This window comes from Sciurus carolinensis, chromosome 13, assembly GCF_902686445.1.
Source record: "Sciurus carolinensis chromosome 13, mSciCar1.2, whole genome shotgun sequence".
Classification (NCBI taxonomy): Eukaryota; Metazoa; Chordata; class Mammalia; order Rodentia; family Sciuridae; genus Sciurus; species Sciurus carolinensis.
The window spans coordinates 76882933-76906724 of record NC_062225.1 but is presented as its reverse complement, the minus strand read 5'-3'; positions in this window follow the sequence as shown (position 1 = coordinate 76906724).

The following is a 23792-nucleotide window of genomic DNA, read 5'->3' as shown; positions in this document are numbered from 1 at the left end:
GGACAATGGCAAGGTACAGGCACTATCTCAGGAGGCACCCACGGAAGGCACAGAAACAGAACAACTGCTCTGCCTCCCTTCCGAGCACATGGTATTCTTCTGTAGTGGGTCCTTTCAGAAGATGTAAGCCTTTTTCCTTTTCTTCAGTCACAATCTGGGATTAAAAACAGTTCAAAGCATAAAATAAGTCATTTCATCCTTTAAAAAAACGATTCCCTGGACATAGTTGGGCCGGAATAGGATGCATAGAGCTATTAATGGTGACTCTTCAGAACTATCGGGGAAGCACAGGTGAATGGATGAGCTTGTGGAAGCCACAGGGAAGAAAGCCATGTGTATACGAGACCTGATGCCAGCTCCATTCAGAAAGATTTCTCTTGGTTAAAACGAATGCTAAGCCCCACCTATCGGGCACAGTTATCACAGTGAGAGGTTCATTACATTATCCAAGTCCATCACTTAGGACCCCATCTCCAAGAGGCTTTCTCACTGCTATCAGAAGAACTGGCTTCATCAACTGGAGGCCCCACTAAAGAGACCACCACTACCATCACTGGTAAGAACATGCCCTGAATAGGAAATGGGATAGAAGAGAATGATATTTTCAAAGATAAGATATCTTGTGGTCATATGACGGCTTGGTGCTGAAGCCTTAGACTGTCAAAACCCAATGTTCAAGCCAATGGTTTAAATGCAGAACACATAAAGATTCTATTGTATGGCCTGTTTGCTTTCAGTTGACACATGGTGAATCTGTGCTCATTCACATCAGGATTCAAGAAAGAAAAAAAAGAGAGAGAGTTTTGAGTTCCAACTCTGTGTTATATTGTGCAAAACCAGACCCTTTTCTGGGCCTCAGCCATCTCATCCTTTCTAGTTCCACATGACCTGGTCCTACCTCCACCAGTTCAATGTTCTCAGGTTTCCTTGCTACCCAATGGCTCCCTAGGATTTGTTCTCTTGAAAGCTATTTTCTCCTGCCAGCTCACTCAGAGAATTCATGATGACTCTGGTTGCCATAGGAATGATTCATCTATCATAAAGGTGGCTGCATGAGATCACAAATACTCCAAGGAGAGCCAGGAGGGGGGAAGTGATATTCAAAACAAGAGATAGATCTGCACTGAAAGTGGATGACAGCTTAATGAGAGGGGGAGATGAAGCTCATGCGCTTTCTATAACTCTCCTGTGCGTGCGCACTTCTCTGAGAGACGTAAGTGAAGATCCACTGTCAAATGCGTCTCCCATGATCCTCTCTTGCCCACTCAAGATACTTCCTTCACAAAAATAGAATGTAATATATAGACTGCAGGAAGCAGCCCCCTCCCAAACTGCCAAAATGGAATGCCAATACAGCCTGGGGTGATACTGGACACTATGTTGGAGCATCTACTACTGGCTGCATGCATATAATTGACTCATCATTTGTAAGACAGGGCTGGAGACGATTTTGAAGATTTAGTTCTCTACCTGGATTGTCTGATATTTGAACTTACCATTTTTATTCTTGAGGTTGCACATTTTTATTCCAATGTAATCCAATTGCTAATACTTCAAGTGTCATGGTCATTTTGTTCTTTTTTCTACTTAATGGAACTTAAAAATAACCTAACTCTGAAATCCAACCCCAGATTGAGTACTGAAGTTCATTTGTCAACCAAACAGCCAACAAATACGGGTCATAAACTGAGATCCCTGTTCTAACCATAGATAGCCACTCTGTCAACCTGACCACGGGCAGAACCATATATCAGGCCACTGACGGCAGTTTGGGTGTGGCCTGAGATCGGCCCCCATTAACCAGTCAGGTGTCTCACATGATGCCTGAAGTAAAGAGATGTGAGGAGAGGTGAGCAGCCACTACCAGGAGGGAGCCAGAAGTCAACACAATCCTCTTTGTAGGGATGGGTCAAAGATGTTTCATATCATGAAATATGATACATTCATTTCACAGTTTCCTAGCAACAGGATGCCAATCAACCAGCTGTAATTGAAGGATTCATCTTCTTTGTTAGGAAGGAGCTGAAAGCAGGGAGAGTAGGAGGACTTCCCAGCATGAATAGAACTGACCAAGGGTGGTCCACGGATGAGGAGACCAAACCTGCGGAAGGAGGTACTTCTCAGGGCCTGCCTTTCTTCCTCCAGTCTGTCTGAAATGGGTCCATCCAACCACCATCCTGACACTCCTGGCTCCTTGCCCCTGTGTTAATCACAAGTGTTGATGGGTCCAATTTCAAATCACATGGCATGTTTCTGAATCACACACAGTGCTTGCTCCATGCCCAAAACATGGGTGGCAGAACACAAAGCAGGACAGAAACAATAAACCTTCCAGACTACTTCTCTCAGTATATTAGCTGGGCTTTGAAAATGTTGCCATGGCTAAGTCAGATGGTTAGGTACCCAAGACATTATCCTGTGGTTTGTTCCTACTCGTTTTAGCACCTGCAAATTTATTACATAAGATATTATTTTGTACTCAATCTAATTAGTTAGAACTATTTGTAGTCATTTGAAATACACTCCATGTTGATTAAAATAATTAGTGTAGGGCTACTAAATATTTACCTAAGATATGAATCCAGGGGGAATTTGATAAATTTAATTAGCAAGAACTAATTATTGTTATGATAGGAGTTAGGGTTTAATAAATATAATTACAGAGCACAAATGACGGTTTCTTAATTAATAGATACTAGTTGCAAACACAAGAGCCATTATCATATTTTCATGCAGGACATGCTATTCAGCACACCTTCCAGATGTCAACCGTACCAGCAATGGCGACTCACAATAAAAGGAGCTAATGCCTGTGTAGTGCTTATGCTGTCAGGCACGGCTCCAAGGCAGATAGCGTATTAACTCATTTAATCCATACACCAACCCTACCGTGGTCCATAATTTACATACAGAAGCACAGAAAGATCAAGTAACTGGCGCAAGATTACACAACCAGGAAGAGATAGAACTGGGCTTTGATGGCATGCAGTTTAGCCCAAAAGTCCATGCTCTGAAACATTTCCTATAGTGCCTAAAACAATGACGCTAACAAAATAAACAAAAGTTAGAGAATATGAATGTTCAAAAGGCCAGCAGCCAAAATTCTCTGTTCCACATTCATTATCCCATATAATAAACTGTTAGTATTTGTACATATGATTTGCATAATTCTGGAAATTCTAAAGATGATTAAAAGTAATTGGATTATTGACATTATCAGAGGTGAAACCATTAGACTCAACCAAAGCTTTCTAGTTGTCTTTTCTAGGAAGAAGAGCTTGACCGACTTTTGTCATAGGCAACTTCCCCCAAATCCCAACTCACTCACCTCCTCGCTCGCTGTCCTTCCCATCAAGAATTCTTAGTCTTTCACTTGTGCCTTTGGGACACAGGGGAATGCTGGAGTTTCATTTATGGGGAAAATGGGCAATTATCATCAATAATAGGAAGAAACTGCACCAAGGCTAGGTTGCAAAAAACGCAGATTGTCTCAGGCCCCGGGCTTTCTATTCAAAGTGGATTCTGGAAGGCCTGGGTTGGTGCCAAAGAGCAGAGCAAGCCTAGAGACCACCTCCCTCAGGCTTAGCCCTATTTAGAAGAAATGGCATTTCTCTCCCTGGTCGATTCTGAGACACAGTTTAATCTAAGGGGAACAACATGGGAGGGAAAAAAAGAAAATGAGAAAAACCAATAAATAGTAAAAACAGGAAGCAGGAAAAAACAGGCCTGGATGTACAATTCTTTTTGTGCCTGTTAAATGAACTCTGGTGGGGATGAGGAAAGAGAATTATCCTATTTATATATTGAAAGGAATTTTAAATATGCATAGGCAGGGAGAGAGGATCCACAGAGATTGAAATGCAAAACACAGCGTGGCCTGAGCATCTCCGCGTCTATCTCTCAGTGCCATTAGCAAGCTCCTTGCACCAATTTCTGGAAAGCTTCTTCTAAAACTCAGACCCATCCTTCTACTTACTCAGCATTTCTGTTTTGGAAAAGCAATTCTGTTTTTAAAAAGGAATGGGCCTTCACTTGCAAAACACCTTGCAAATGTATTCACACAGGAACACAGCTCACACACATCCAACCAACCCATTCACACACGGACACACACAAATCTCCATCTCCACTACTTGTGCACCACAACCTCTTGGCACTGAGATTCCAGACAGATGGATATAGTTCCCGTGACACACACGTGAAAGAATATCTCATGCCACCATGCAGGGAGACGGGAGCATGGGTTAGATGGCACGGAAAACTCGTCATCATTCAACTGACACACACACACACACACTTTGGCAATAAGACAGAAAACTTTCTTCATGAACACACTTCATCTACATTTAAAAAACAATGCTCAATGCTTGTCCCACATAAATCTTTACTTCCTTACTAACCTCTCCTCTCATCATCTCCACCAAGCACACATTACCTCCTCCAAAGTAGCAGGAGCTACTGTCCCCAAAGTTCTCACTGAAGGATAAATTAACGCTAGAGTATCTGCCGCTGTTTTCCCTGACCCTGGACCAATGCACTCTACAGCCAAAACCAAAGTCCTCAAATGAAGAGAGATTGCTCAATTGAGGTAAGACCTTTGCAAACATCTCATACCCCCCAACACCTTCAATATCTCCTTTCTTCCCACAAGTACACTCAAGGTCCCTCAACTTTCTAAAGAGATCTGTTGCTCCAATGATCTGCTCACTGATGTGGATATTGCTTTAGGAGATTTGTCATTCCCTGATAATTTATAGGGGAGGTTATTATAAAAATTATGAAGTTTGCTAATGTCAAAACTCAGATTTTTATAATAAGCTCCATTTAAGAATAAAAATATATGGAGGAAGGGAATGAATTATGACAGTACACGCAATACCCCAGTTTTAGCACACTGCATGTTGTATGTTTATTCTTCAAATAGGAAGAAATCTTGGATGAACTAGCAATGTACCTTGCCCTCCCACCCAAGACCCAAGGAGAAGCCCTTTTCTAAGAAGGCTCAGTCAAATTCTACAGGTTCTCTGGTACCAACTGTTCATTAAGTTTAGCAGCACTTCTTCTAGACATCAGTCTCTGTTGCTCTCCTGATGTTTGAATGACTATAGTTTGGAGGAAAAGGAATGGGAAGGATTGGGAATATGACTAATTCCATAATGGACATGTGGGGTTTGTGGTTTCTATATAAAATCCAAGTGGATTAAGGTAATTACCACTATGAGGATTCATACAGTTCCAGTATCACAAATTTGGGTCTACAGAAAACTCTGCACCAATTCATCTCTTTCTTCCAAATGTGGCATCTCCCCTCCTTGGGCCTGAATATCAGATACAGGAGACTGGGCTAGGAGCTCCTAGAAACCTCCAGCATGTGAACTCTCCTGAAAGCTCTGGCATAGAGGAGGTCCTAAGGCAGCCACCAGGCATAAGGGAGATGCCAAATTTGGAAGCAAGAGATTAATTTAGGGCTGTATATGGATAGTTTGCTAGAGACCCAAATTCATGATACCAGGACAGTATGAATCCTCATAGCTGTAATTACCTTAATGTAACCTGTCTCACTGAGAATCCAGGAAGTACTTCCATTTATATTAGCTTTCAGGCAATCAAAGACCAGGAGGGGAAAAAAAGCCTGAAAATGGTATTAACGTATGAAAAACATTTTCAAAAACACAGATCCCTTGAGAACAACCAAGAAAAAGTTGAATCAGGTTACCTACATTCCAGCATGAGCACAGGCTTGTGAAGATGTTGAACAAAAATGCCCTCCCCGGTTGGTGAAGAGGCACGATACATGCACTTGAATGAGCTGCTGTCTTCCAGGACGGCACCGCCACAGAGATAGCTCTCCCTTGAATGCCACGAAATTCTTCAGTGTTGTCCATGAGAGGCTAAGAGGGCCCAGAACTGAGGTCTCCCTTTAGGCCTGATTATTACTAGCCAACATGGACCAGGGCATGAAACAAAGGACGCTACAACTGCAGTCTCTCTGGGTGTTGTTCATTTTCCTTTTAGCCTCTCATGAAGTAATTCTGGCCAGGTCATGATGCTAGGCAATCTGTTCTCCAATGAAGGGTAGTTTGGTTAAAAATAAAGAAATAAAACCACAGCCCGATTAGAGTGAGGGTCATGCGTATATTAGGCCCCAGTCCTTACCATTTTAAGGACATTTATAGAGCCTCCTAGACACCTGCTTCTGACCTCTTTCTGCTGTGGCCATCAGGACCCACTTAACCCTTCCCATGCAGTTGGCCTGCCCATGGCTTTCCATGAGACAGATGAGGAACTGCCTCTTTCATAGAAGTTAACAGTGGACAAGCCCTCCTGGACCCTTCCTCCGCCTCACATCCAAGAACTGTGTCCTGGGGGATACCATCCTTGTCCCACCACACAGAGCACCCTGCCCTGGCTCAGAGCCCCAACACTTCTTATCAGAATATGTTATTTCCCTTTAGTCCATTTTCCCTCCAGTTTCTTTCACAGAGTGATCTTTCTATAGGCTTTACTGTTTTCCCATTAGAAACCCTTCTGCCTCATCATTGGCTTCCCCAACTACAGGACCAGTTTCATACTTCTGACCATGGTTTACAGGGCCTACCATGATTTGTTCCCTCTCCTTCAACAGACACAGCCCCAGTGCAAAACAAAGTATAGTCTACATATTTATGTCCCCCAAAATCCATGCTGCCATACTAACCTCCAACATGATGGTTAGAAAGTGAGACCTTTGGAAGGTGATAAGGTCATGAAGATGTATCCTCACAGGTAGGATTCATGCCCTGAGTTCTTTAGCCCTCTTCTCACCATGTGAGGACACAGGAATAAGGCAACAGTCTACACCCCAAAAGAAGGTCTGCAGCAGAGCCCAACCATGTTGGCACCAGATCTGAGACTGAGAAATAAAATTCTATTATTTACAAGCCTGCCTGTCCATAGCATGTGGTTACAGCAGCCTGAACTAAGACAGTACTGGACAATTTAGGAGATGATATCATTCAGGCTAGTGTCATAGGAAGGACATTCATTAGCAAGGAATATTTCAGAGAAAAGCAAGAGGACCTTGAGTCTCCTAGAGGTGCATGAGGGAGTCCTCTACAAGTCTTAGGGAAGTCACGAGCAAGAATGGAGATGGGTCTGTCAAAGGTTTTGCAGGCAATCCTCGGAGCTGGCCTTTCTTGGGACACAGAGGGTGGGAGGCTTCTGAATAGCCACCGTTTGGGGGAGAGTGGAGCTCTCTGAAGTCCGGCATCAGCACCACATTTCACTCCTCTGGTCACAACATACTCCCTGAGTTTCATTTCATGTTCCCAGGTCAAAGTTCAACCTGCTCTCTAGCAATGCCAAGGCTTTCTCTGCCTTTAGTGTGTGACCAACCTTCCCAGGTTCAGCTCAAGGTCCATTCACCTTCTCCATAAAAGCTTAACCCTGACCTGCTTAGTCCAATTCAAATAAAGATTAAACAGGACGGTGTGAGTCAAGTCCTTTTTGTGGCTGTCTGGTACCTGGAGAGGAACACGAACTTATAACTGTCTTTCCTGGCTGAGCCTTGCAGGGAGAGCTGCTTCCATGCAAGGAACTGAAGGCATCTATCTTCCCACCTGAGACACCAGGTCTCGGTGGCTGCCATTTGTATCTCCTCCCCATGCTGTTTATTCATTCTTTTAACAAACATTCATTACTCCTCGCTGGGGCTGCAGCCGTGAACAAGACAGTCCCACTGCCAGCCCTTATGGAGATCACAGCCCATTGGGGCTGTGGATGAGTAAATACCCAATTGCAATGCAGAGCAGAGCAGTGATAGACTGGGGGAGAGAGCGCTGGAAGCGAGAAAGCAGACAGCTGACCCAGAATGGGCAGAGGTGCAGCCACGGTCTGGGAAGAAGCAATGTCTAACCTCAGAGGAGGGGAGGACAATTTGGATAATTCAAACAAATAATATAGAAAAGATCGAGAAGTTGAAAGGGAGGGAAAGAAGGAATGGGGAAAATACCTCACTTGGGGCAAAAGAATTTATTTCTCTGTGCATTACCAGTTCACACACACACAGTGCACACTCGCTTTCCTCTTAGTTCATCTTTGTTCTGCCTATAAGCATCAAGGTGTGAAGAATGAACCTTTTATCCTACATTTTGGATGAATTATCTGTGTTGGAGTTTTTTTGTTTCTGTGCTGATAGGAATCTAAGTCATTAACCTCACTAAGCACCCTTTTCATTTTTTTTCCTTAGAAGGTAAGTGAAACTAAGACTTTACTCAGAAGAAGAGGTAGGGAGGTCATGTGATAAACACTCAATAAACATTTCCTACCTTCATTCTGGAGCCAAAGCTTTTAGACAGTGAATGTAATGAATTTTGTGAACTGTGTGTATAGGAACATTAGCTACTGTCAGGATGAAATCAATGTTTGGAAAGCTTGTTTTTGGCACTAGATATAGGGACAAATTCCTAGGACTCAGAAATGGTGGAAGGGAGTTTGCTGGTGCATGCATATGGGGACCAGTGCCAAAGAATGGGTGAGGGATGGTCAGGAAATACCCAGGCAGCCTCTGTGGGGATAGCTGGGTTCACTGACCCCAACTTAGCTCCCTAAGTCTTCAACCATCTTCTGGATGTACATCTCTTAGATATGAGCGACTACTTATGCCTAATGATAAAACTCACAAGCACCAGAAGTTGTCGACAGGCTGTGGCTCTTCTCAGAAGTCAACTGCTGGCTCACATGACAGACCACACTTAGCCAGCAGAGCTGCCTGGGTACTCTGCTCACAAGGCACCTACCATCAGTCTCTACAGGTGCACGTGGGCACACCTCACCGGTCCAGAAACCACTCACCATGATGCAGAGTGTGGTCAACGGCAAGGATGCACAGGGAACTGTTAAGAAGTTACATGGAAAAAGAGAATAAGAACAACAGGAAGGGCCCTTGGGAACTGGGATAACCTTCATATTTGGCAGGGTTCAGAGAAAATGGAATGTGGGACTGCTCGTTCAAAAATTATTAGCAATTTATTTCATGATGGTGACAGAACATGAAACCAAGCCTGGGTTCCTCTGACCATGGGGCCCTGGTGGACTACAGTTCAAACACAGACCTAGGAAGACCACCCCCCCACCGCTTAGAGGTTATATCAACCTAAACCTTTATGTTACAGGCAAGAAAAATGAAGCCCAGAAACAGAGAGTGTTCGCTTGTTCCAGTCCTGTATCATGGCATGTGCTAGGAGCCTCACCAGTGGGTTCCTTAGCCATGACCTCTGTATACTTACCAGTGATTAAGTCCCAAGCAAGTTATTTCACTTCTTTCTTCCTAAGGTTCCTCATCTGTAAAATGAAGAAAATAATAATACAGTTCTCATTAACTGTTAGAATAAGGCCATGAGATAAAGAATTTGAAATACCTAACAGAGTAGCTCTCAATAAATGATCCCATTCTTAAATGTTGGTAGTAGAAGTAATAACAGTTGGGATATTTCAATAAATACCCCCCCCCACACACACACAGACGTGTTTTCTTGCCCATGACATTATTTTTAGATATCGGAAGGAGAGGACTCTTTAGTGAGGCCTCCATTGCCAATGTTGACCTCGATGACCTTGATGACCCACCTCTTTGTGTAGCAAGTTAAGGTCAGGGTAGTTACATCAAGCCCAAAGAGATGCAACTGTGTAAAAACCTGAATCCAGCATCTCTAGTTCCAGAACACTGTACCATTTAGTCCTGTCAAAGATGAGTTTTGCTGTATAAAGCTAGGTTTCTCAAACTTAGGTCACCTACAGCACAATGACCTGGAGTACTTACCCAAAATTCAGATTTCTGAGCCACCAACCTCTAGACCTAACAAATTAAAATTTTCCACGGTAGATCCAGTTATCTATTCTAACAACACCAGGCAATGCCAATTTACACCACTCAGTGAAAACCACTGCCCAGGGCCAGCTGCAGGTGCACAGCCACCAAGACCTCCAAGATCACTGCAGCTGCATGGACAGTCTCCTCCATTTTCACTCCCCTTAGGCTGGCCCAGCCCTGTGGTGATCTTGCGTGGGCAGGGCACCCAGCAGGTACCAATTAAAGCATGTTGGTTGGCTGTCGGATGGTTCACTGCACACGTCTCACATCTAACACACAATAAAGGACAACTGCTGTGCCAGCTGGTCAGGCCACTCCATCTGGGCCTTGTCCAGAAGGACTCTGGCCAGGGTCCCACGAGGTGCCCACAGAGGCTGAACACACATTGCAGACAGTGTCTTGCTCTCTTGCAGCTTCCAACTGTGGGACATCTCTTCAAACACTGATGTTTTCTCAAGCTTCACACTTTATTGCTGAAGTGTTTTAACCATATAAAAAAGCCAAGGGGCACACCGAGTCTTGCTTCAAAACTTTCTCTTACTAGATGACAGGTTTGTAAATTGCTTTACTATGGTAAGTTGCTCTGGTGGTTCTTTATAGCAGTTCTACCCAGCAAATAGCAGGCACACCTCACTAGCCATGGAAGCCTACCTAGCCCTTTCGGTCCCTCTCTCTAGGAACTGAAACCTCACCCTGGTTATCATAGGAATGGCCAAGGGTTAGTTTATTACCCTGCATTACATCTTCCCCTCCACAGCACCTAAAAATCCCCCCCTTTCAAAGCACCATGTAGTTCACACCTTGTTAGAAAACTTTCAGAAATTAAAGATGACTTTACTTGTTCTCCCTGGCTGGGGGGAGCTGTCTATACAAGGAGGGCAGGGTGGGGGGACATATCCCAGCATTCACTGCTGAAAAGTGAACCTGACTGTGAGAATGTGAGGTATGTGTCTCTGGGTGACCCTCCCAGGGCTCTGGAAACCTGAGGTGCCTGCTTGTGGACATGCATGAGACTGGAGACCAGCTCAGCAAGTCTCTCCAGGATGGATCCAGCCTGTGGCCGCTGCCCACCTGGCACAGCCCCCTGTGTGACTCAGAGCTGTCCCTGCCTCACATCCATCAGCACCAAACCCTCCCTGCAGGTTAGGGAGATGACCCAGCAGATATGTATGAAAAGAAGCGCAGTGTGAGAGAAGAAAAGCACAGGCTCACCTCTCCGAAAGCTTATTTTTCATGATTGAGTTCATAGTACTTCTCACCAGCTCCTGGTTTTTGTTTTAGAGCAATGAAAACTTTATGAGGGGAGGTCTGAGATTTGTTTTGTTCACATTGCAGACATCATAACACATGTAGGTGCTTAAAATGTGGTTATTAAATGAAAGAAGGAAGGAACGAGCTTAGTTCACCTAACCCTATCTTGATGACCTTTCCCCCCACATGGGCCTGTATACCTCCAGAATACTTGACAGTGTGCCTTTCAGAACAGAAATGTATTACTTACAATTCCGGAAGCTGGGAAGTCCAAGGTCAAGGTGCCAGCCGTTTCAGCATCTGGTGCAGGCCTGTTCCTCACAGATGGCGTCTTCATTGTGTTCTCACATGGTAGGAGGGGACCCAAACCCCCAGGCGTATTTTAAAGAACTTTAATACCTTTAAGAGATGACATAGACACCTCCTGAAGACCCCAACTCTTACTACATCACCTTGAGAGTCAATTTTCAACCTATGAATTTGGGAGGGACACAGATTTTCAGACCATAGCGGTTGGTGTTGAAGTCACTCTCCTGAAGAGACTACCCTGACCTCGAAGCCTGGGTTGAGAGTCCTCACAGCTTTGAAGGTGATTATGATGCTGATTGGCACTCTTGCCATGTGGTGTTTTAACACCTGCGTAGCCCGAGTGCTCCTGAAAGACTACATTTTATTCAGCTGTGAGCCCTTGAGCTCTGGCACACAGTAGGTTCTCATTAAATGTTTGCCGCAGAAGTCGTACCAGATGAATGGGAGGCGTGGGTGTGTATTGGTTACTGTCAAGCTCGGTTCTGGTAATTCAAGGTCATCAAGACAGATGCACCTTTAGTTAGTGACCTAAGCAAAGAGTTGCACTAAGAAACTATACCCTCCAGCCAGAAAGTGCCTCTGCTACTGTACTTAGGGCATTAAACCATTAGACCATTGCAGCTTTCTAAACAGTCCCGTGAAATATGAGTCTTCATTTCTTCATTTCTCTCTTTGGGGCTTTCCCTGAAGGTCCTGCTAGAGGGAAGAAAAGTAGGATCCTGCTTCCAACAACCAGATTCTGGGCACATACATAAACTCTAGGCAATAAAGAAATACTACCCAAATATCAAGCCCGCGACCTGTGGACATGGCATCCACCCTTCTTCCTCTTCTCTCCTTCTTACAGGTTTCCAGAAGAAACAGGCTCCTGTGCTTTCTAACAATACTATAAACCAGAGGCATCTGCTTTCATCTTTCTCTGCTGAAAGGCCTTTTAAGCTCCCCACTGTTTGTTTTGGTTTATTATGGAAAGGCTAAAACCGTTAAAAAAAAAAATCATTGTTGTGGGTATTTTCCAGTTGAGATGAAATATTTAACAAGGGTGAGGTGGGGAGGAGGAAGTTTGCTGAAAATACCATTTTTTAAAGGTCAAAAAATGCATAAACCCATTACTTTAATATTGTTTGTTCCCACGAGGCACCAAGTGTTCAGAGCTTCCATGGCTCCAGATTGTCGCGCACAAATGCACACACGTGTCAGGTCCCTTCCCCAAACTGTGGCTGTGATCCTCTTACAGCCCTGTTTGGAATCTTCTCTGGCTCCACCCAGCCTAGGAAATAAGATACAGCCTTCTCAGCCCAGCATGAAAATCCTATCATAATCCAGCCCGACCTAGTTGTGCATCCACACGCCCCACAGGGGCTGCACGCCCCCTCCACATCAGCCTATTAAAAAAATGCATTCTTGCAGAAATTTCCAATGTATAGTTTTACCTCTGTGTCATAGAATCCTGCCCATCTCTCTGAAATAACCTCTCCTCCTCTTTTATGCCATTCACGATGACACATCAAAATCCTTCCCACACTTTCTAAGTCAGTGCAGATTTCACTTCCTCCAACATGTCTCCCCTATCAGTCCTCTTCCGGACAGGTGGCCAGAGGGTGCATTGTTCATGACTAACCTCTCCATTTGGGCTCTGTCTGAGTTTCTTGAAAGGAGGGGACATGGCCTCCTTCGTTTTGTGTCCCCCACCAAACACAATGCCTCCACATACTGTATTTTTTGAATGACGGAATTAGTAAAGATGTAAAAGTCCTTTCCTGTCCTCAGCATTTGCTCCACAATTTGTGCAAAAATTAAATCCTTAGAACTTGCCAAACCACTCTATATAATGGATGCATCTTCTGATTGGATTATAATTAAAATAAGATTTTTTTTTCCCGTAATAACATAGTTACCTCAATTGGCAGAAGGGAGATGGCAGATGTAATGGATAGTTGATGAACAGTTTGAATGGGACCATAATGTATATCCTATTATGAAAAAAGAGCTTTAGAGGAACATCCTGAGAATCTGCTGTTGAATGTCATACTCAACCACAGCTGGATTGTGCAGTGCAAGAAAGTAGGAAAGCTGAAAGAGCGGATGGAGGAGGAGGTCACAGGGCAGGAGGGCCGTGGGGTACAGAGAATGTGGCCGCTCACTCAGAGGCTGCACAGCAACACGGAGCTAGGTCCCAAGCAATCTGAGAAGCAGAAGCTGTTTGCGCACATTCTAAACCAGCCTCCTCCACTGCAGTAGCCACTGGTCAGTATGGCCATTGAGCACTTGAAACGTGGGTAGTACGAATTGAACTGTGTAGTAAGTGCAATAAAATATACGCTGGATTTTGAAGACAGTATGAGAAAAGAATGCAGACTCTTTCATCGATTTTGTACCTATTGCACATTAAAGTGACAAAACATTAGATATGTGAGATTAAATGAAAAATGTCGTTAATATTAATTTCAGTTATTTTCATTATGACTACTAGAAATTTTTAAATTTTGTGTAGGGTTAGCATTTGTGACTTGCATTGTATTTCTATTGAACCTTACTGACCTTAGACTAAGATTTCTTAGTCTGACACTGCGTATGATGTCAGTTTTCTCACCACCAAGAAGAATAAAACGTATCATTTATACCCTAAAAAAAGCAGGAGCTGGAGCCAGTCACCCCTAGTCGCATGAGAGCTGCTTTGTGACCAGAGGTCCACAGTCACTTTGCTAGAACTGAGAGCCTGGGACTGCTACGAGTTTAATGGTGGTAAATACACAGTAGGACCATACCATGATCTGAGGATCACCCACCTAAGTCTCGGTAGGGAAAGTACTAAGTATTTGTCATATTTGGTGTAGGAACAAATTTTTTAAAAAAGGTTCTTGAAGCAGGAGTCCTTATGATTTCATCTATCTTCTCTCTGACGTCGTAGGGCTCATTCATATTAACAAATTACTTCCCTTGATTTTTTTCTAAATGGGATGAATATATGGTCAAACTGATTCTTTAATGACTTTGGGTACTGTTTGCTGTGGATGCATCTACCTAATTTCTTATTTAAAACTTAAAATGAATGTATAATTAAAGAAGTACCATCACTTTTCTTCTTCAACTGGAGTAAACTGAGATTTGGTATAGAAACTAGTCATGGGTCATATATCTGACTGGGCAGGTAGGGGTGGGTGAGGTATGGGAGGCTGCTGTAATTGACTTAACCCCTAACTTAAATGATGTTTATTCAAAATTTTCACTTCAGCACAAAGGGTAGTATATCAGTTATCTATTGCCATGTAACAAATTATGTCATAATTTAGCAGTTTAAAACAATATATGTTGCTAAACCCATGGTACCTCTGGGTCTGAGTGATGTTAGCAGGATCTTTCATTTTAGGTTCTCTCACAAAACTCCAATCAAGTTCAGCCCCAGTATGTGCTTTCACGTTCACTCCCATGGTACATTAATGCATATATGTATGTATACATGCATGTAGTTATTTATGTATACATGTGTGTAGTTATGTAGGTGCTGAGCCAAATTTTTACAAAAATTGTGTTTGCCTTTTCTATTAACTACACAAATGGCTTGCCCTGAATTTGTATCTGCTCACTACTTGTCTGCCTTCCCTCCCTGCTTTGTATACACACAGGCCTTTAATCACAGAATAAATTTGTTTCACAAAAGGCTAAGTCAGCAGCTTATGTAGAACCAGCCTCCCTGTATCACATGTGAGTTCTACCAAAAAATGGCTTGTAATGCAATTCTTTGTGAGTTTTCACTTGCAATTGTACTAACGGATTAAAGACCAAAAAGGGAGCAGCCCCTTGCACAGCAGAATGCCAACGGCTTCTGGAAACCAGGCCATCAATCTCTCGACAAACAGGTGTCCACCTTTTTGCCAACCAATTCATTCCACCCAAGAGACCTCCTGAAAAGCAGCTGGTCTGAATGTGAAGTTCAGCTCTGGAAATAACAAGGAAAGACAAAGTCTTTTAAGACAAGGTATGTTTCATTTCCAAGGTGATTTCTGTTTGTTGAAACTCATCAAATCCCCAACCTCCACTTGTCAGAGGACCATGGAGTGGGGGGCTAGGGAATTGTGAGGCAGAAAGGAAATCCAATTTGTGGGGGCCGCGCCACTTCGAGCAGACACTCTGCAGATTAGCACTTCACACTGCACGTATGCCAGGAGGCAGCCCCAAGGAGGTCTGCAGTCCTGGGAGGAACTATGTGTAGGAGCCTGTCTTACCCTGCTGTCTCCATGCTGACCCCTTCCAGAGCAAACTGCAGCTGACATCAAGACTCCCTTGCTAATGGCTATAACACCACCATCAATCACATGTTCATTTACTACGATGATCTTCCATAGCTCAAATATTCCTAACGCCTGTCCATTATGGCCCTGCCTATTTAGATAGTGGCTCTGACATCACGGGTAACCTTTTTATGAAGACTCAGTCACCAAAACCTGGTGACTTAGGACCACTGATTGGGAATCTGTTTGTTCAGAACCAAATGGCTACAAATCTTTGTGCCTTCATGTATACATGGTCTACAGATTTGCTCTATCTTCTCACAAAACTAGTCTTTTGTCTTGTTTTTCTGAAGCACTAGAGATTGAACCCAGGGCCTACACATGTTAGGAAAGTATTCCACCCTAAGACACATACCCAAGCCCACAAAACTAGTCATTTCTACACACGGTTAATCAGCACGACTAGATGCTTCTCCTGTATGCAAAATAAGACACAGGTACCCTCCCCCTGCCAATATGTGACTCTCTTTCACTGCAGGCTTGAGAAAAAAACACTGAAAAAAAGCTACTCAGGTAAAATGAACTAGAAGACTATGATTAAAGGTTTTAAGGTCTCTCTGTAGTTTAGTGCATCATCTTTACTTTTATTACTGAATTTATACAGATCCTTACGGTTTTGTAGCTGTGTTCCAAATAGCTGCAGAGAATGGTGAACTCTGGGTAAGTTATTAAAGTTCAATTTACTCCTTAACTTTTATTCATATCTAAAAAGGTGAAGTGTGTGTGTGTGTGTGTGTGTGTGTGTGTGTGTGTGTGTGTGTTGTTTCCCCAGCATATAACCCACTCCGTCATCTGGAGCACGAATATGAAAGATATTATTGACTCATCATTCTTCTTTACCCCTCACAGATCATCAATCACCAAGTCATTATGATTCCATTTAGAGTATTTCTCAAGTCTGTCTCCTCTTACGCATTCCATTGGTTATTCCTATGAGTATTGGTTTGCTAGGGCTGCTGTGAGATTAATTCTGTGGGTCGACTTGACTGGATTCTGGGGTGCCTAGGTATCTGGCTAAACATTATTCTGTGTATGTACGTGAGGTTGTTTTTGGATAAGGGTAACATTTGAACTGGTAGACTGAGTAGATTGCTCTACCAGTGTAAGTGGGCCCCATAGACAGAAAGGTTGATTCTCTCAAGGATAAGAGAGAAATCCTCCTACCTAATTGTTGACCAGTTGGGCTGGGATATTAGTCTTCCCTTGCCTTTTACTCAAGCTGAAGCTTCAGCTTTTTTGGGTCCAAGCCTGTCAGTCTTTAGACCGGAAACACACACACACACACACACACACACACACACATACATATATGTATATACACGTATGTATATACACAGTTCTAGTATATATACATATGGACTACTGTTTCTCTAGAGAACAGCTGCCATAACAAAATACCACAGACTAGGTAGCTTAAACAATAGAAATTTATTTTATTACAATTCCAGAGATTACAAGTCCAAGTCCACGGTGTTGGTAGGATTGACTTTTCCTGAGTCTCTCTTGTCAGGCTTAGAGATGGTCACCTGCCTGATGTGCCCTCATATGAAATTTTGTGTAAGTGTGTGCATCCTGATGTGCTTCTCAGGGCCTCACTCCTTCCATTATAAAGATGTCAGATTGGGCTGAGGCCCTACCCTAATAGTCTGGGTTTAACTTCATTAACTCTTTAAAAACTTCTCTCCAAATGCAGTCTCATTCTGAGGTATTGGAGGTATTTAGGGCTTCAACATTAAATTTGGGGAATTTAGGGGAGGGAATACAGTTCAGTCCACAACACGATAGCCATTTTCTTTTTTTTTTTTTATGGAGTCTCTCATTTTTTCCTTCCATTCCTATTGCCACCTTCCATTCCATCTATAGTTGTTAAGTAATGTTTTAAAACCTAAATCTGATTGATTGAGCACTACCTACATAATTCAGTCTCATATATCTTTGGTTCTTCATTGTTTATAGGACACCTTTGAAAGTCTTTAGCCAGAAATTATCAGGACCCTCTGAATCCTGCCCCTAAATATCCTTTCCTGTCTTTATCTCTCATCATTCCTCCCCAGTTGCCCAAAGCTCTATTTGAAGTCATTCTGGACAACTCTCTTCAGAGAGCATTCATCTTTTTGCTCAACTCAAAGACTTTTTCAATGACATCCTCTGAGATCTGAAGCCTCCCTGCGCACCTGTCTTTCTGCCATTGCTGCATAATTATCAGTGAGTCCAAAACTCCCTTTATAGGCAAAATATATCTACGGTATTTCTTCTCCTCCAGATAGCAAACTGTGTGAGTTAAATTATCAAATATTTGTTAGGTATTAACTTTAGGCCCAACCCTCTCCCAAGAGACCAAGTTGCTCAGTATACCTTAGAAGGTTGGAAATGCATATGACATAAAAGAATAATAACAGAGTTTTTACCTCTTGGCCTTCTTCCAAAGATGGTCAACAGAGGTAACTCATCTATATCTATTGCTGAGGATTTGATAGAACCAATGGTTTCAAATAAATTGGGACACACAACAGAATCACACATTTTCTTTTAGCATAATATATACACAAACCAGTAATATCCAGTTCCTGCGGGCCAAGATTGAATATCTAGAATGAGACATATCTAGATAGAATATGAAAATGACAACTTAAAGACCCAAACCATCTACCCAGACAGTAATTTCAAAAGCTTGGTATAGGTAGATTTATAATACCAAAACCCAAAAGTTCCATATGATAAAATCAAGAAATATAGACCTCAAGAAAATCTGGGGACTGATGACATTGTATGCATGAAACAGGGTGATGTTCTTGGGAGCTATACATTAGAAGAAGTCTATACATTGAAACTTCCAGTACAACGTCCACACCTTAAGTTACACTAAGCAGCTAAATGCCGTCAGTCAATTCCTCCTTCCCTGTCAAAACTGGAAGTCACAATATCACTATTGTTAATTATCTGAACAAGTTGCTCATGTGAATAAATAATATAATCACACAAGAGATCAACAAAACCTTCCCTGGATTTCCCTATTAAAATTTTTAACATTTTTTACAATGTTAAATTTGGGTGAGTAAAATGTCACCAAAGGAAACTGTCTCTTCTAGGGCTAAATAACTGACCAACCCAGAGGTAGCAAGCACAGGAAGGGAGTTCTGTGGGGAGAATATATGCAAGAAAATTAAAAGATGTGCTACTGGTTGCCTTTAAAGTTCAAGGGAGAGCTGATGAAGTCATAGTAGGAAAAAGAAAACCTTCCTAATAATTCCCAAGCTGTCAGCACAGAGGCGGTGACTACCATACACAGAGAAAGTATGCAGACATGACATATTAATTTCTGGATGAATGGCCAGACCACTAAGCTCTGGGTGTTCTAACATGTGAGGCAATTGTTGTCGTAGCATTTTTGGAGTGATTACTCATGTAATGTTGCCCGGTTCAGGTGATGTCAATGAGGCTGAATAACATCTCCAGAAAGTCCCCCATGGTCCAAATGACAGCGGTGCCTGTGAATTTTTCTGGTCCGTGGCTCAGCTATGGGGCCATTGTATTGAATCTTCTGTTTCGAATGCATCCAACCTTGAATTTGAAATGATGGATCTCCTTGGGTTTTAAGCCCCTGACACTATTCCATTAATAAATATTCCTTTTCCTTTTCTCCCTCCAGTAGCATTTTCTCATCAATCATGGCTGAAGTCACAGCTGTGAAAGCCCTTTATCCATTACCATTCATCTCTATGTGATTCTATGCATCCCTACAAAATTATGAAATTATTGAAGATTGCGTGTGAATCTTTTGTTTGGTGTGGTTTTTTAATCGCCATCGAGTCTGTGTTTATTCCCAGAATGAAACCGCTTTGTTATTTTTTTTCTTCAGTTTCTTCTAGTACATATATAAATCACTCCATTGGATTCTACTGTCTTGTAAAAATAAAAACGATCCCCAAATGTTCAAGAATTACTCAGGGACTATTCAGTGTTCAATATGTCAAAGCAGCCAAGACAGACAGTCAGGAAGAAGATTAGAATCAATGAAGAAAAATCCATCCCGGGCACAAGTTGTCCTGCTGCCAGCTCTGTCGGGAAAGGCCTGCTCACTCGGCACTCTCATTACTGGGAGAAAAAGTCTTCAAGCATGAGAACAGGGATGAGGCAGCAATCTCTGCTCCCCGAGTTCTTAGGACAAATCCACAGTTTATTTTGTCAAAATAGATACTCCTACGGAGTGGCTGTCCGCTGAGCAGTTTTAAGATCCCCTTTACCTCTCACTTGCCTCCAGACAGGGAACTGGTATAACCTGGGCCACAGCAGGGGGCTTAGCAATAACCCAAAAAGATGGGATGCTGAGATCTCCAGTTATCCCCCGCTGATCCCCCAATATCAGAGCCTCTCGACCTAGGAGGGCTTCCGGCTCACTTCTCTCTCTCTTCTCACCCTTCCACCACCCAGGGCTGCACATCATCTGGTCTTCTCCTGCTCAATTCAAACCTTCCCACAGCTAAGGGACTATAGAAGGTTAATATTTGCCTGGGTTTCAAATATAAAAGCTGGCTGGGTATTGATAATATTGATAACCATAGAGTATGGCTACAATAAATGGGATCGCTGAGCACGTCGCAAAACAATATTTCGTCTTCGCCTTCTATAGGTGATGACCATCTACCAGGATGCACATTTACAGACGCAGACTTTGAGTAGGGTGACTGCAAAAGGTGAAGGCAGAAAAGAAGGGAGGCAAAGAAGTTGGAGCAGGTTTACTCTGGAGAAAGTGAACACGGAGCAAATGAGCTTCATCTTCTCTTTCCATGGCAAATCCAGGACTCGCACAAGGGTAAAAGGAATCCTGTCCTCGTCATCTGCCTAAGTTGTCTCTAAAGGGCTTTCAAGCTTTCGATGCTGGGACATTCTGCTCTGGAAGGGAAATAAGTTTATTTCTCCTGGATGGAAGTCAGAGACGGGAACATCATGAACCCATGTCCACGATCACAAGCCCCAAACTCTTCAGAGCTGAGTGAAAAGGAGGTTGCAGCATTCACAAAGTAGAAACCTGAGGCTCAGGAAAGGACAGACACTGGTCCAAAGAGAGGCAACGGGTGGTCACATGGCCAGAGTTAGGAGCCAAAGCTCTCAGTTTCCATTTTTAGTTTCTTTACCCCACATATTGTAAGTGAGGGTACTATGGGCGGGGGTTGCTCCTTGCCTCTGAAGGCTGAATGCTGATCATGCTTCCGTCATTCTGAAAAAACAGATGCAGGGATGACACACCAGGAGAGCCCACAGCAGGTTGTCACTGAATATGCAGGACTTTTCCTAGAGACCTCTAGGATACAAACGTATCTCACAAAGGGCCAAAAATCACAATTGTGGCTTTGCATTTGTGTCTTGCAAGGTTATCCTGTTTTCTTCATTTGTAAAGTAAAACACAAACCCTACTACTCTTACAAGATTGCTGCAAGAGCCAATTAATGATTAATTATGAGCACTGAGAATTTTATGGAGATTTTCCTTTTATTTGACATTATTATTCTCAACAAACCTGATGTTATAATTATGTGTGCAACAAGTAAGATTCAATATTGGAAGTTATTTTTTTTTAACTTAAAAGATGGCAAATGGAATTTGAATAAAACAATTTAATATGGTAAAAGCACTCATAAAGCAGTCCACAATTATGCTTGACTTGAACAAATCTCTAGCACCAGATGTGCAAGGTGACAGGCTTCTGATAGGCTTCCAGTTCTCCATATCATAGCCAAAGAGCACAAGCTGTTGGCACCCTCCCCAACGTACTATAAAGATGCCAGAAGGGGGAAAAGCATGCAAGATTAAAGCAGCGCCCCCAAACTAAGCAAAATTTGTGTGAAGTTTCTGGGGAGATAGACTTTTGACAGTTCAAGTTAGGTAGTGGTCTAAGGTGGGGCAGGTCAGAGTCTCATTGGGAGATGGCTGGCATGCCACTCTAACATGGCACCTAAATATCATTTTCTGATTCAACACAGTTGGGAATGAAGTTGCTTATTACTCCAATCATCCTACACACAACAGTACCACAGACAAGAAGACTCTGAAACAGGGAGAAATTATGAAATTCTCTGGGAAAGGGTACAAGGAATGATTGAGCACAGATAGCAATACCAGAGACTCCACACCCTCCTAAACTCAAAAGGAACAATCTAGAACCTAAGGTTTGCTCCTCCATGGCTAAAACTAGCCAAGGTGACTGATGTCCCCCTATGGTATAACAGATGAGTTCATAGAGAAAAACAGGGTTGCCAAAGAGAACATGCATAGTTCTCTTTGTTTCTTGTTTATTTCTGTTGTTTGGTTTGGTTTGGCGATGCTTGCAATCAAAGCGGGGGGTCTTGCACATGCTAGGCAAAGTTACTATAGCTAAGCTACATCCCCAGCCCTCATGCATTGTTATAAAACAAAGACAACAAATGAAACAACCAATAGCATAAGATAGAATATATACCAAAAGGACAGGTAGCTCTTTAATATACTTGGAGTTTATTTTCTTAATAACTTGTTTATGTCTGAGCTAATTCTTACCAAATTTTACTAAATGACCTATTCATTCTTCCTTTAATTGTGATGCTGTCTCCATCACATATCAAATTCAGGTACATATTTGGACTTGAAAAGCAGATTGTAGAAGGCAGTACTATTACATTTACAGAGGAAATTTAGCAGAATACATATTTATCTCAGATTGGAAAAGTATCTACCTCACAGTAAAAAAGGTTTTATTAAACAAAACTCAAAATACATAAACCATGAGGGAAAAAATTAAACAGAAAAAGATTTCTGCATCTCAAATGTCACTGTGTACAAAGGTAACAGTGGGAGCAGCCCGAATGAAGATATTAATAAGGAATTACTATCTAGATATATGAAGAATTTCTGTAAATCAGTAGAAAGAGATAATAAGACCAATGCAACACAGGTAACAGATAAGAAAAGGCAACTTGGGGGATCTAAAAGGCTAATAATAGATGCTCACACTCAATAGTCATCAGTGAGCATCAGATAAGCAAAACTCAGAAAGTAGGTAAAAAGAAATGCCGGGCATAGAAGTTGTCATGCACTGCCGGTGCCGTTCCAGAGAGAATTTGGCAGAATGTAGAGAAATTAAATATACACATAGAACAGACCTGCAATCATTCCATCCCCTAGAGGGTATCCCAGATACGCCCTCTCCCAGACCATGAGGAAACATTTACGGAGATGTCCATGCCCCCATTATCGGGGACAACAGGAAGTTAGTGGCAACCTAGATGCCCAGGAATGGAGGCAGATAGGGGAAATGTGGCATAAGTCCACGAAGAAATTCTCCACAATGGTCCCAAATCATCAGTGAGATTTGAGTCAATCCCTATTTATATAAATTAAAATACACAAGGCAATTTTTAAGGATAGATAACTGAATTTGTAAGTTGAATGGAGAGGATGATCATTAAATACACAGGACAAAGAAAATGTTATATAAGAAAGGGAACAGGGGATAGATTTAAAAAGGAAGTAATCAAATCAAACAAAAGGGCTCCTTGCCTGGAATCAAGGTGATGTTATACCATTCCTTCACACACACACACACACACACACACACACACACACTCACTCACTCACTCACTCATCTGGAAAACCCATGTGCTTTGTGAGTTCCCTGGGATTACAAAGAAAAACAGATGGACAAGGTTCTGCCCTCATTCAGCTTCACACTGATGGGCTGAGGAAGAGAGCAGGGGATTTGTGAGGGATTGGGTAGGGCTCCCATGATTCCAAGGGAAATGAGATGGTGAAGAATTAGTGATGGTAACGGTGAAGGTGATGGTGAAGGTGACAGTGATAACAATAATGACATTACATCTGACGTGACTGATATTCGAAGTTTAATCATTTTCAATCTCATTAGTATGTGTGTGTGAGTGGATGTGTGTGTGTGTGTGTGTGTGTGTGTGTGTGTGTGTGTGTGAAGTAAATTTAGTCAAATAGGGTTCTGGAGCTTAGTGAATTTCCTCTGGAGGACACTTTAGACTACCAAACCGTAACAATTTTCTGCAGAGAGACCTCATCTTGTCTGTGGCCCAGCACACTTTTCATGCACG